The sequence below is a fragment of the Panthera onca genome, chromosome D3, assembly GCF_046562875.1.
Source record: "Panthera onca isolate mPanOnc1 chromosome D3, mPanOnc1 haplotype 2, whole genome shotgun sequence".
Taxonomy (NCBI): Eukaryota; Metazoa; Chordata; class Mammalia; order Carnivora; family Felidae; genus Panthera; species Panthera onca.
This window is the reverse complement of record NC_138350.1, coordinates 1,028,726-1,041,790: the sequence shown is the minus strand read 5'-3', so window position 1 is coordinate 1,041,790 and position 13,065 is coordinate 1,028,726. Positions and strand designations below refer to the sequence as shown.

The following is a 13,065-nucleotide window of genomic DNA, read 5'->3' as shown; positions in this document are numbered from 1 at the left end:
GGGCTCTGTGCTGACAGCTCGGAGCCTGGAGCCCGCTTCAGATTCTGTGTCTCCCCCTCTCTTTGCCCCTCCTGCACTCACGCTGTGTGTGTGTGTCTCTCTCTCTCTCAAAAGTAAATAAACATTAAAAAAATAAAAAAGTAAAAAGATTAGCACACTAACTGCGGATCAGTGACACCTGAATTAAGAGTTAAAGCAAAGGAACGATAAACACAAAATTGAGGCACTGACCACCTCCGAGGGGCTGAGAGAACTGGACGGGTCAGCGGCGGCTTTGAGGTCGTCCATATCTCACAATGCCTTTTTCTATGTGCTACAGACATTATTTTATATGTATCGAATCCTAATGAGAAGGTGTTTAAAGCAAACATATGGGAATGTACAAGAAGTACTCTTGAATCTCTCACACTTAGTGTTTCTCTTCCCTCCGTGGTGAAAATGTACAGCCTTTAGAAAAAGTCTGATGCACAGCCACATACACAGCACCTAGATTTAAAAAGAAAATTTTAATGTTTATTTAGTTTTGAGAGAGAAACAGAGACAGAGTGTGAGCTGGGGAGGGGCGGAGAGAGAGAGGGAGACACAGAATCCGAAGCAGGCTCCAGGCTCCCAGCTGTCAGCACAGAGCCCCACGCGGGGCTCGAACTCACAGACCATGAGATCATGACCTGAGCCGCCCAGGCGCCCTCCTCCAAACGTTTTACAACCAAAGACCTGGTCCGGGGCCACGTGTTTATGTGTGTAAATCTTTTTTTTTTTTTAATTTTTAATTTACATCCGAGTTAGTTAACATACAGTGTAATAATGGTTTCAGGAATAGAATTTAGTGACTGATCACTTACAGAGAACACCCAGCGCTCATCCCAACAAGTGTCCTCCTTAGTGCCCCTCGCCCATTTGGTCCACCCCCCAACCCAATAAATCTTTTAATCTGCGACAGCCCCCTTTTTCCCACACCTTTAACTCGGTGACAGGCTGGGACCCACCACCCTGCGACGGGTCCTGCAGGTAAAGGAGGCCGGGGTCACACGGCGTAGACCGACCGGCTCTGGTGGGAGGAGGGACGTCTGGGCTGAGGCCCAAGAGGCGCCCAGGAGGCCCCTGGGGAGATGCCCGCTGGAGCGCCTGCGCTCGGGGGAGGAGCCGGGCCCGTGTGGGCGGGCCCGGGGGCGGGGCCAGTGCTTCGGGGGCGTGTCCAGTGGCGGGCGAGCCCGGCGTGGGCGGGGCCGGAGAGGGGACCGGCTGCCGGGGAGTCCCGAAGGGCCGCACGGGCCAGCTCACCACGGAGCAGAGTGGACACGTCAGGCACACACGTCGGGGCTGCACGGCCGCCTGACTCCCTGAATCACCTGCCGGGTATGCGCGTGTGCTGGGCGCTGATCTCAGCGTGTCGAACAGTCAGCTCCTTGATCCTCAGTCAGGACAGGCCGGGTCACACGTAGTAACAAACAACTCCCCGGAGCGCAGCGACTCAAAACCTTACCGCTTTATTGCTCGCTCCTGCTATGAGGTCGTTGCAGGGGTGGCGGGGGCTCCCCGGGGCCGCCTCAGATGCCAGGGGAAGCAGCTCGGGAGGAGCCGTCCAGAGCTCCAACACGGGGGCTAAAGCATTGCTCCTACTGACAGCTGGTCAGCCGGACCCGATTCGGGGCTCTGACCCCAAAAAGGCAGGAGGCGCGTGCCCACGGGGTGCCCAGCACCCAGGAAGCTGGAAGCATTCCAGCAGATTATGGCCCCATTTTACAGAGAAGAAACCAATTAAAAAGGATGAAAGTAAGTCGCCCAAGGCCCCACACCTGGTTACGGGAAGGGAGGGAGGGTTGGTGCCCGCCGAGGAGGAGGATGGGTGTGGTAGGCGTGTGGGTTCAGAGCTCAGCTCCCATCCTGGACACCCGCAGGAGAGCCTCGCCCTGCCCTGTCTGAAGGCTGGACTCCCGCCTCCGGACGCTTCTCCCAAGCCCCGGGGCTCTGGTGATGCAGGGCTTGGACCAGGGCCCCGAGCCCCGGCTCTGCCCAGAGCCCCCATTTCCTCCCCCGAGGCAGCTGTCCTGTGGCATCTCTGTCCACACCTGGCAATGGCGGATGGGTCTCCGGTTCCTGGAGCCGGGTCCCTCCTGGGTGTGGCCAAGTGGAGGCCTGGGCCACAGGGGCCCCTAGTCCCCACCTCCGCTGCCCTCCCAGCGCTGAATTCTGCAAGCAGGCCTCCTGTCTGGGCCCCAGCCCCAGCCCTGCCTTGCAGGCCTTGCGAGGCCCCTAAGGTCCAGTGATGCCTCTGGAGTAGGGCTCTGTTCCCCACCGGGATGCTGACTGGCGTAGGGTGATGGCAATGCTTACTTCATCAGGTCTGGGACACCGGACAGGGACAGCGCACGTGACCATTCACACGACAAATATCCTCCGACGGCTTCCTGGGGGCCAGGTACCGATGTAGCTTCTGGAAAATCCTCATGTCTTGGAGTGCTCGTTCCAGTGAGGGAGACACACAATAAACACCATGAGAAGTAAAGCATAAGGTCTGTTAGATGGCAAAAGGGGCCCTGGGAGAAAGGGGGCCTTACGGTCCTAAGTGGGGAGACCAGGACCTAGGGGAGAGCTGGGGGAGGACAGGTCCCTCCCGGCAGAGTGAAAGTTAGTGCAAAGGCCCTGGGGCAGGAGAACTGGCAAGAGCGCCACGGCCAGAGGAGGGACGCACGTGGCGTCCAGGGCCAAAGAGCTGGGTCCTGCTCGGGGCGACGTGGGCTTGTTGGGGGTTTTAAAGAACCGCATGCCTGTCTCCCACCTGGGTGAGGTCTTATGCTGGGCTGAATAATGTCCTCCAAGATTCATGTCGACCTGCAAACTCAGAATGTGGCCTTATTTAGAAAGAAGGTTTTGCAGATGTGCCGGTTAAGATGAGGTCATGTTCAACTGAGATGTTTCTAAATCCAGTGATGGGTGTTCTTACGACAAGAGGAGAAACACAGACCCAGAGAAGCCACGTGGAGACAGAGGCAGCGATGGGAGGGATGCAGTCACAAGAAAGGGACACCCGTGGCCCCCAGAAGTTCAGGAGGGCGCACAGCCGTGCCACACCTCGGTTTAGGGCTCTGGCCTCCCGAGCTGCGAGAGGAGTCATTGTACTTCAGCCTCCAGTTTGTGGTGACTTGTTAGGGACACTCACGCAGGGGGGGAGAAATGGCCAGATCCTGGATCTGTTTTGAATCTAGAGCCGACGGGATTTCCAGATGTGCTCGAAAGGGCGGGTCAAGGACACCGGGAGCAGCAGGAAGGGTGGAGCTGGCACCCCACGGGAAGCATCAGGGGCTGCGGTGGGGGGTTGTTGCCGGACTGTCAGCCGTGCCCGGGACCAGCAGGGAGCAGCCGGGATGCCCCGGCAGAGGCTGCCCAAGCAGAGGCCCCTCAGTGGGCACCAATCGCCATCCCTACCTCTGCTGAGTCCCCACCTAACGACAGGGGAGCTGGCGGGAAGCGCAGGGCGCCGGGGCCAGACGATGCCTCCCGGGCTTCTCTTCCGCCCCAGTTGCGGGCCCCCGGGCCTGGCCCGGGTGGGTCTCTGTCGTGCTCGCTTTGTGGCCATTCCCATAATGGCCAAGCGTAGAGAAAACAAATATCTGTCAACTGACGGTTAAAAACAAAGGGTCTACCCACAAAGGGGAATATTATTCAGCAGGAAACAGGGATGAGGCCCGACCCAGCTCCGGTGCAGACAAAACGCCACAGCTCACGCGGCACGAAAGACGCCAGACACAAAAGACCGCGTAGCGTGTGATCCCTCCCACAGAGTGCTCAGAGCAGGGCCACGGACACAGAGGGGGGATTGGGGGTTGTCAGGTGCGCGGCTGTTCATGGGGATGGGGTTTCTTCTGTTGGGGATGGAAATGTTCCGGAGTTCGTGGTGGTGGTGATCGCACAGCTCTGAACATACTAAACGCCGCGGAGATGTTCGCTTTAAGATTGTGAATTCTATGGTATACGAATCATAACGTACATTTTTTCAGTTTACTTTTATTTATTTTCAGAGTGGGGGAGGGGCAGAGAGGGAGGGAGACAGGATCCCAAGTAGGCTCCTCGCTGACAGCAGAAAGCCTGATGCTAGACTCGAACTCTCCACCAGGCTGCCCCTGTAGTTAAAAGAAAATGGATGGGGCACCTGGGGGGCTCAGTCGGTTAAGCGTCTGACTCTTGATTTCGGCTCAGCTCATGATCTCACGGTCGTGACATTGAGACCTGCATCCGGCTCCTGGCTGACAGCTGCTTGGGATTCTGTCTCTCCTCTCTCGCTCCTTCCCTGCTGTCTCTCTCTCCGCCCCCCTCCCTTCTCTCTCTCAATAAATAAATAAACCTTTATTTATTTTTTTTAAATTTTTTTTAACGTTTTTTTATTTATTTTTGAGACAGAGAGAGACAGAGCATGAACGGGGGAGGGGCAGAGAGAGAGGGAGACACAGAATCGGAAACAGGCTCCAGGCTCTGAGCTGTCAGCACAGAGCCCGACGCGGGGCTCGAACTCACGGACCGCGAGATCGTGACCTGAGCTGAAGTCGGCCGCTTAACCGACTGAGCCCCCCAGGCGCCCCAATAAATAAACCTTTAAAAAAGAGTCTGGCAGGGCGCCTGGGGGGCTCAGTCGGTTGGGCGTCTGACTTCGGCTCAGGTCACGATCTTGCGGTTCGTGGGTTCGAGCCCCGCATCATCGGGCTCTGGGCTGACGGCTCGGAGCCTGGCGCCTGCTTCCGATCCTGTGTCTCCCTCTCTCTCTGACCTCCCCCACTAGCACTCTGTCCCTGTCTCTCTCTCAATAAATAAGTAAGCTTTAAAAAAAGAATCTGGGGCCTCTGACATCGGTGCTGGGTCACACCAGCCCCGTGGCGCACGGACGCCAGACTCACATCCAGGGTCACACGTGCCAGTGGGAGACCCTGGGCCAGTTGGCCCTTGGCTTTCTCACCTGTGAAATGGGGAGGGTGGCAGGACCACCGCTCAGAGCGGAGCCTGCCCCTCAGAGCACCTCCCCCAGGCCAGACCCTCGCTCAGGACACGTCTGGGTTTTTTGGGGGGGTGGTTCCATGGTACAAGACCACCGGTTCACTGAACCCGGGAGCAGCTCGGGGGCATTTAGCACGTCCAGCGTTGTGCGCCCGCCACGTCTATCTGGTTCCAGAACATTCTCCCCACCCCAAAATAAAGCCCTGGGCCCGTGAGCAGTCACTGGTCACTGGCCTCCTGCTCCGGGCCCCGGCAGCCACCAACCTGCCTGTCTCTGCCCTTACCCATCCCACACAGGCCACGGAGTGGGCTGTGCAGCATGTGACCTTTGACCTTCTGGCGTTTGAGCCTGCCAGCGTCCGACAAATAGACCCGTCTCCACACGGTCATGTAATCTGTCCTTCTCAAAAAAGTCTAACCCGACCTCAGATGTACTGCCCGGAGGGATCTTGGTTTGTGGTACTCCTCAGCCTGGAGTTACTCTGTTTATACTATGAAAATCCATGAATTCAGCAACCCACTTGAGGCTAAACAATTCACAGGAGCCCGCACCTGCCTCGGTGCCCGCCAGCACAGAGCGGGGTGCGAAGGCAGCGAGGGTGTGGAGGGCCCTGGGGTGCTCCTGGAGTCTGGCAGGGCGGGGAGGGGGGGGCAGGAAGCAGGTGGGGAGGGGAGGCGGGAGGGGGCATCGACGTGGGCCCGGAGAAACACCTGGACGGCAGGTGAGGCAGCGAGGCCAGGTTGGGAGAATTCTGGGGCTGGGGCCCAGGGCTGGGTGTGGGGGGGGACTCTGACGCAGCCCCAGCCCCTGGCCTGTCCCTGTCCAAGCCCTGTGGTGACTCAGGCCGGCCGGGTTTCTGCATACCTGTAAGATGTCCTGCCAGGCGCGTGACTGTCTGTCCTCCCTCAGCAGGGCGGCTCAAGTCCGAGTCAGGCTGAGTCACCCCTCCAGGCTCTCTGCTAAGGCCTTCTGCGGGACCAGTCCAGGCTTCATTGGGGAGCTGCTGGAGGGTAAGTACTGGAACCCTCCATGTGGGAGGAGATGCTGGGGGAAGCGTGCGGTCCCCGTGCCCGCCGGTGGCTCAGTCCTTTTCCCTCCAGGCCCTGGAGGACACTGGCACCAGACCTGCCTGAGGGCCCCGCCCACCTGCCCCCAGCCCGGGAGACCCTCCCTGTCCCCGCCAGCCCCTGCCAGCCACCAGCCTGCTTTCTGTCTCTGGACTTGCCCAGTCCCGACATTTCACGCAAAAGGAATCCTACAAGGCGCGGCCTTTGGGATCTGGCTTCTCACTTCCCAGGATGCTTTCCAGGTTCATCCACACGGCGTCACGTGTCAGTGCCTCCCTTTAAAATGAACTTCATGGGGTGTAACTCATATCCATGACTTAAAAAAAATTAATGTTTATTTTTGAGAGAGGAGAGAGTGAGCAGGGGAGGGGCCAAGAGAGAGGGAGAGAGAGAATCCCAAGCAGGCTCCACACTGTCAGCCCAGAGCCCCACGTGGGCTCCCACCGACTGTGAGATCGTGACCTGAGCCACAGTGGGACGCTTAGCCGACTGAGCTACCCAGGGGCCCCTCCTTCGCGGTGAAATGCTAACATCGCAGTGCGTCTTAAGCCATGTGTCCAGCACGACCTCAGTCACCACAGGACACGTCCGTCCCCCCGAGACCCAGGGATCCCTCTGCCCCAGAGCAGGGATCTGGTCTCGTGGTCGCGGTGACCGAGCCCCGCCAGTGGACGCTGACGTGTGTCCAGCTGCCCGTACTGTGCATGGAGAGTTTTAAGGCTCGTCCACACGGGTGCTGGACTCGGTCTAGACCCTCGGGTTGTTGAGAATATTCCCGCAATTTGTTTTTCCTTCTCTTGCTGATGGACATTCGTTTCCAGCTCTGGGCTGTTAGCTGCAGTGAACCTTTCCTGTGCAGGACTTGGGGATAGGATTTCTGGGTTGTTGGGGAAGTTCATGCTTTGAGTTATAAAGCTACCAGAATTCTCTGCCTGGAGGGACACAGGTGTAGCCCTTCCCTCTGGGCCCGGGGCTGGAGGGGGCTGGCGGGCCAGGCCAGGGCGGGAGAGCCGGGAGCCTCCTTGGAAGCCCTCAGGCTGTCACCTTCCCACTTGTAGGGGTCCCAAGAGGTGTAGTCCCACCCCACCCCCTCCCAGCGTTTCAGAACCAACACCACCTCCAGAGCAAAGGCAGGGGTGGGGTTGGGGGACATCCTTCCTTTGCTTAAGCAAAGTCTGAAGGCCTGAGATCTAACCTGTGCCCTGAGAAGCTTTGCCTACATTGCCCCGGAGGAAGTCAAAGCCCTTTCCAGAATGAGCTCTGACTTCAGTAGCGCTTCCCGAGGGCAGGAGTCGGCTTGGGACCCGGGGGCAGGGAGGTGCCCTGTCGTTCTGGAGGACTCTTCTAGAAGAAGCTGGCTCCTCTCCATTGCTCTACTTAATTCTCTTTGGGGCCTCTCCCACTTTCCAAGGAGGTAACTGAAACGCCCAGCGCCTGGAGGGGACCCACCTCATCCCTCTCTGCTACCCGGAGCCAGGTGGTGAGGGGGTGGTCAGGGTGGGGGAGGACGCTGCCCCCAGGCCCCCCCTCCCCGCCGGCAAAGTGTCAGCCAGGTCTGAGGAGCAGGGAGCCTTGTGGGCAGGGCGGCAGGGACAGGAGTTGAGTGGAACTCCTGGTAAGGACAGTAGTGTGCCCTCTCACTGTCCTACCGCAGTGTCATTTACTAGGCCCATCCGAGGACCGCTTAGCAATTCCAGGCGAGGGTCGGCGCACAGCTTCCCCGGAGGGCCGGGTGGCAAATACGGCTTTGCCACTGCACAGACCATTGCAGTAGCCCTGCAGATGCGGCCCGAAGCAGCCGCGCACAGTAAACAGGCTGGGCTGGGTCTAGATAAGGTGAGGACCTCAAACCACCCGAACGGGTCAGAGGACCCGGACGGACGTCTTTCCAGAGAAGACAAACGAACGCCCAGCGCTCGCACGAGAAGATGCTCATCTTTAGGGAAATGCAAATCAACACCGGGGCGAGAAACCACTTCACGCCCACTTGGGTGTCTATTTTTAAGAACTCAAAAAATAACAAGTATTGGTGAGGATGGGGAGCGAGGGGAGCCCCCGTGCACGCGCGGCGGGAGTGCAAACTGGGGCCACCGCTGTGGGAAACAGTATGGAGGCTCCTCAAAGGAGTGAAAATAGAAGTACCCGGTGATCCAACCCTGCCACCTGTGTGGACGTGCCCCACAGAGTTGAAAGCAGGATGTTGAGATATTTGTACATCCCTTGTTCACAGCAGCCTTATTCACAACAGCTAAAATGTGGAAGAAACCCCAGGGTCCATCACCGTATGAATGGACAACGGACAATCAGAATGTGATCTATCCCCATAACGCAATACTATTCAGCCTTGGAAAGAGAAAGAAATTCTGGGACACCTGGCTAGTTCAATCCCCACATGAGGCACAGAAATTATTTAAAAGAAAAAAAAAAAAAAAAAGGAGGGGCACCTGGGTGGCTCAGTCGCACTTGGGTGGCTCAGTCGGTTAAGCATCTGACTTTGGCTCAGGTCATGATCTCACAGTTTGTGGGTTCCAGCCCCGTGTCGGGTCCCGTGCTGACAGCTCGGAGCCCGGAGCCTGATTCGGATTCTGCGTCTCCCTCTCTCTCTGATCTTCCCCCGCTCGCACTCTGTCTCTCTCAAAAATACATAAAACCTTTAAAAAAAAAAAACCTTTTTTTAAAAAAAGGAGATTCTGACACCCGCGACTACACGGACGAACCCCGAGGACACGACACGAAGGCAAAGGAGCCGTCATAAAAGACAAACACCGCGTGACTCCCCTTCCGTGAGGGCCTAGAGCAGACAGAGGGTAGAAGTGGGCGCCGGGGGCTGGGGTCAGTGTGGGGTGGGACAGAGCGTCAGTCCGGGAGGACGAGAAAGTGCTGGGGGCTGAAGGTGGCCGCAGGGCGGTGCGGGTGTAGTTGGTGCCCCTGAACTAGACGCTTGAAAATGGCTGAGATGGTAAATTTGCAAGTTATGTTTGTTTCCTGTTTTTAATGTTTATTTATTTTTGAGAGAGAGAGAGAGAGAGAGAGAGAGAGAGAGCATGAGCAGAGGAGGGGCAGAGAGAGAGGGAGAGAGAGACTCCCAAGCAGGCTCCAGGCTCTGAGCTGTCAGCACAGAGCCCGACGTGGGGCTCGAACCCACAAACCATGAGATCATGACCTGAGCTGAGGGACACTTAACCGTCTGAGCCACCCAGGCGCCCCCATCCAGCAACCACCTTTACCGGCCTGCTGGGCCCTTCCTTAATGAATTAAATACACCTCCAGTCCCTGATTGGTCCGTATTTCTAGGAGAGTTTTTAACTTTTTGAAAATTACATGCGACACCCTGGGAGTCACAGTGACACGAGAATGCGAACTTCCATGTGTTTTAGGGCACACGGACCACCCCACACCCCAGCGTCCGCGACAGACATCACGGACTGATCACAGACCCCTCCTCACTCTCGCTCGCGCCGTAAGGCCCTGGGGACCCACCTCCAGGTCCTTTGAAACGACAGCCACTCGCCCTTCCTCTTGTGGGAGGTGACGGCGGCACTAGAGCCCTGTCTGGGTGGGTGTCATCTCCGCGGAAGGTGGAGTGTTTCTGTACGTTGAGCGAGGGGGTCTTTCTTGGGATCAGTCTGAAACTTCGTTCAACTTCCTTTTAAAGTTTCCTCACTGCTGGGGCTCCTGGTGGCTCGGTCCGGTAAGTATACAGCTCTTGATCTCAGCTCAGGTCCTGATCTCCCAGTTCATCAGTTCGAGCCCCACGTCGGGCTCTGCACTGACAGCACGGAGCCTGCCTGGGATTCTCTCTCTCTCTCTCTCTCTCTCTCTCTCTTTCTCTCTCTCTCTCTCTGCCCCTCCCCCACTCGTGCTCTCTGTCTCACTCTCTCTCTCTCAAATTAAATAAATAAACATTTTTAAAAAATAAAATAAAATATTCACACACCGGGGCACCTGGGTGGCTCAGTCTGCTAGGCTTCCGACTTCGGCTCAGGTCCTGATCTTATGGTTCACGAGTTCGAGCCCCACGTTGGGCTCTGCGCTGACAGTGCTGAGCCCGCTTGGGATTCTCTCTCTCCCCCTTTCTGCCTCTCCCTCTCTCTCTCTCTCTGAAAACAAATAAATCAACTGAAAAAAATAAAATAAAAACATAAGGTTTCCTTACTGTTTGCTGGGTCTCGGGCAGAACACTGGAGGGCAGAGATGGACAGGACCGAGTCCTTGCTTTGGAGACGGATGCGGTGCAGGAGCCAGAGGGGGTGCGGGTTTAAATCCTCGAGCGGCCGCATAGCTGTGTGACATGGGGTGAGTCACTTCACTTCTCTGGCCCTCAGTTTCTCCTCCCTGAGGTGAGTGGGAATAGGGATCAAACCTACCCCCGAGGGTCACTGTGGGTGTGAGAGCCACTTCCTGTAGTGTCGCCTACAGGCAGCCCACATAGTTCTCGTTCGGACCCTTTGGTAGGAGAGGGCCGCCCCGGACGGAGGGTCAGGGTGCCTGCTCACTCACCCTCAGCTGGGAATGTACGCCCAGGAAACCTTGTGAGTTCTGATCTGGAGGTCACAGCAAAAGGTAGTGAGGGCACAGATTTGCAGATGAGGAATCTGAATAATGAGGGTATGAGCACCGACAATGAGAGAAGGGAGGAACCTGGAGGTGACCAACAGGGCCCGAGGAGCTGGAATTGGGTGCCTTGGGGGGCCTCCCCTTGGGGGCTCAGTGACCTGTTCCAAATGCAAAGCCTCCCCCCACCCCAGCCCGCCCCTAACTTCACTGTCCTTCCTGGAAAATCTCTTTCCCAGGGCGGGCTGGGCTCGTGCCCCGGGGACTAGCCCCCTCTGGCAACCCTGTGCCCCCACCCTCTGTCCTGCCTATTCTTCACACTCTCCTCTGATGCAATTTCATGACCTTTTGTGCAATTATCACCCCTCTTATCTCCCCATCTCCACCCACTCCAGAAGTCCTCTTACTCTGCTCCCGCAGCTCTGGGGGGCCTGGGCGAACGCAGTTGGTCCTGGACAACGGAGGGAATGGAAAGTGACCCCAGGCGTGCCGTGGCTGACCTCATACTGAAAAACAAGGGGCTTGGCCAGGAGACCCCCTGTCCCTCCCAGCTCTGGTGGCCTCTGGCCGCAGTCCAGCGTCAGGAACCTGTGTGTCCCGGAGCCTGAAGAAGGACCTGGGTGCAGGCCCAGGGTTTCCAGGAGATGCTAAGTGGGATTCCTTCCAGGGGAGCAGGAAGTATGGCTGCTGGGTGGCTCTGTGAAGGCAGTGGGGGGTGGGGGGGGGCTGCTTGTTGGAAGCATCCACAGGCTGGTGCGACCACTCGGGGCCATTACTGCAGGCTGAGGGCAGTGAGGGGGTTGTGGGTACTCTGCATTTACAAAAGCAGTAGTTGAGCATGAGAATATTTCACCCTAGTGGCGCCTGGGTGGCCCAGTGGGTTGAGTGTCCGACTTCGGCTCAGGTCTTGATCTCAGGGTTCGTGAGTTCGAGTCCTGTATCAGGCTCTGTGCTGAAGACGTCTTTGGTGTAAAAAGGTGATTTTATTAAAGCTCAGGGACAGGACCCGTGGGCAGGAAGAGCTGCGCTGGGGTTGTGAGGGGTGACTGGTTACATCCCATGGAGCTGAGAGAGGAAAAGTCAAGGGGAAGTTTCTTAAAGGGATTTCGTAGGCTGAAGGAGACCCACAGATCACTGGAGGCCTGGCTGTTGTCAAGCTAAGGCTGTTTTCCTTCTAGCAAAGCATTAGCATTAAGACAGTACTAAGTTCCTGGATGTTAGGCTATTGATAAGATGGCCCTTTTCTCCAGACATTACTAAGATGTTTGTAAACTGATGGAGAAGTTATCAGTTTAACCATTTGTTTTCTGTCCTTTCCTTTGTCCTTGGACAGCCAGGAGTGCCAGAGGATTGTCACACAGGTCCCACCTGAGGGGGGGCAGGGCGGGTGTTGCTAGGTCCTGCTTGCTCTCAGCTCGCCTTATGCTCCCTCATCCCTTTGACCCTTCCCGAAGCAGCCACTGTTAACAGTTTCCTGTGTGAGAATCTGGCTCTTTGCCCTGCTTGGGCACATCACCTAATTTCTCTGGGCCTCAATGCTCTCATCTGTAAAATGGTGCTATAATAGCAAGTACCTCATGGAATCGTTGTAAGGAATACGTGAATGAATACATACGGAAAGACTGGCTCATGGTCAGCCAGGGCTTAGCCACTATGCTATATATTACACATGCATATGTAACCTAGCACTATGTGGTACGTACAGGTACGTACGTATATGTGGTTGTCCACACGTGGAGGTCTGGTATACCCACCCCCTTCCAGCGATTTTCTAAAATGACAACTAATAGCCCAGTTCACTGTTTTGCATGTTAATTATAAACTTTGGAGCACTTTACACCTAAGTAGACGTATATTTAGCGCTGTGTCTGAGAATCTGCTGTGTATTATCCCCATGAAATGATTTATCTAACCTTTCCCTCCGATTTCCTGTGTTTTGGTTCCATTTGGCAGATAATTTGTTATGAAACAATATGATTTAAAATGCATCACCTGTAAAGCAGCCCTTCTCTAAGAATTTGTCTTTTCTTTTTTTTGTACTAATTTTATTTCATTTTTATTATTTTTCAAGCTCCATGCCCAACGTGGTGCTTGAACTCATGACCCTGAGAGCAAGAGTCACGTGCTCTACAGACTGAAACGGCCAGGTGACCCTCTAGGAATTTATTCAATGCAGCCCCTAGCCCTGGGGCTACACATGGCACGTCCAGCTATTAATGTGCCTGTGCAGACAGCAGGCAGCCGGCGAGGGACGTAGGGCACGGTCTCCCTTCCCCTTCCAAGTTCCCCCTGCAGCCCCCCAAGGGGCCAGTCCAGTGCTGGCTCCGCCCCGGGCCCGCTCAAGCCCCGCCCCCGCCAGGTCCCGCCCCGCCCCACCGTCCACTGAGCGCGGCCTCCCCGCCAGGCCCCGCCCCCACAAGGCGCCGCCCCGCCCCCAGTCCCGCAGCCCACTGAGCG

General features: G+C 56.6%; 1 long non-coding RNA gene across 1 annotated transcript; it reads right to left on the bottom strand.

The window, feature by feature from the left end:
• Positions 1–6,183: 6,183 nt before the first annotated feature.
• LOC132665244 (uncharacterized) lies at positions 6,184–13,035 on the bottom strand. Its single transcript, XR_009604021.3, has 4 exons — positions 11,016–13,035; positions 10,555–10,649; positions 10,211–10,336; positions 6,184–6,330 (listed from the first exon to the last, which is right to left on the bottom strand). It is a non-coding gene; the product is annotated as an uncharacterized LOC132665244 (long non-coding RNA).
• Positions 13,036–13,065: the final 30 nt, after the last annotated feature.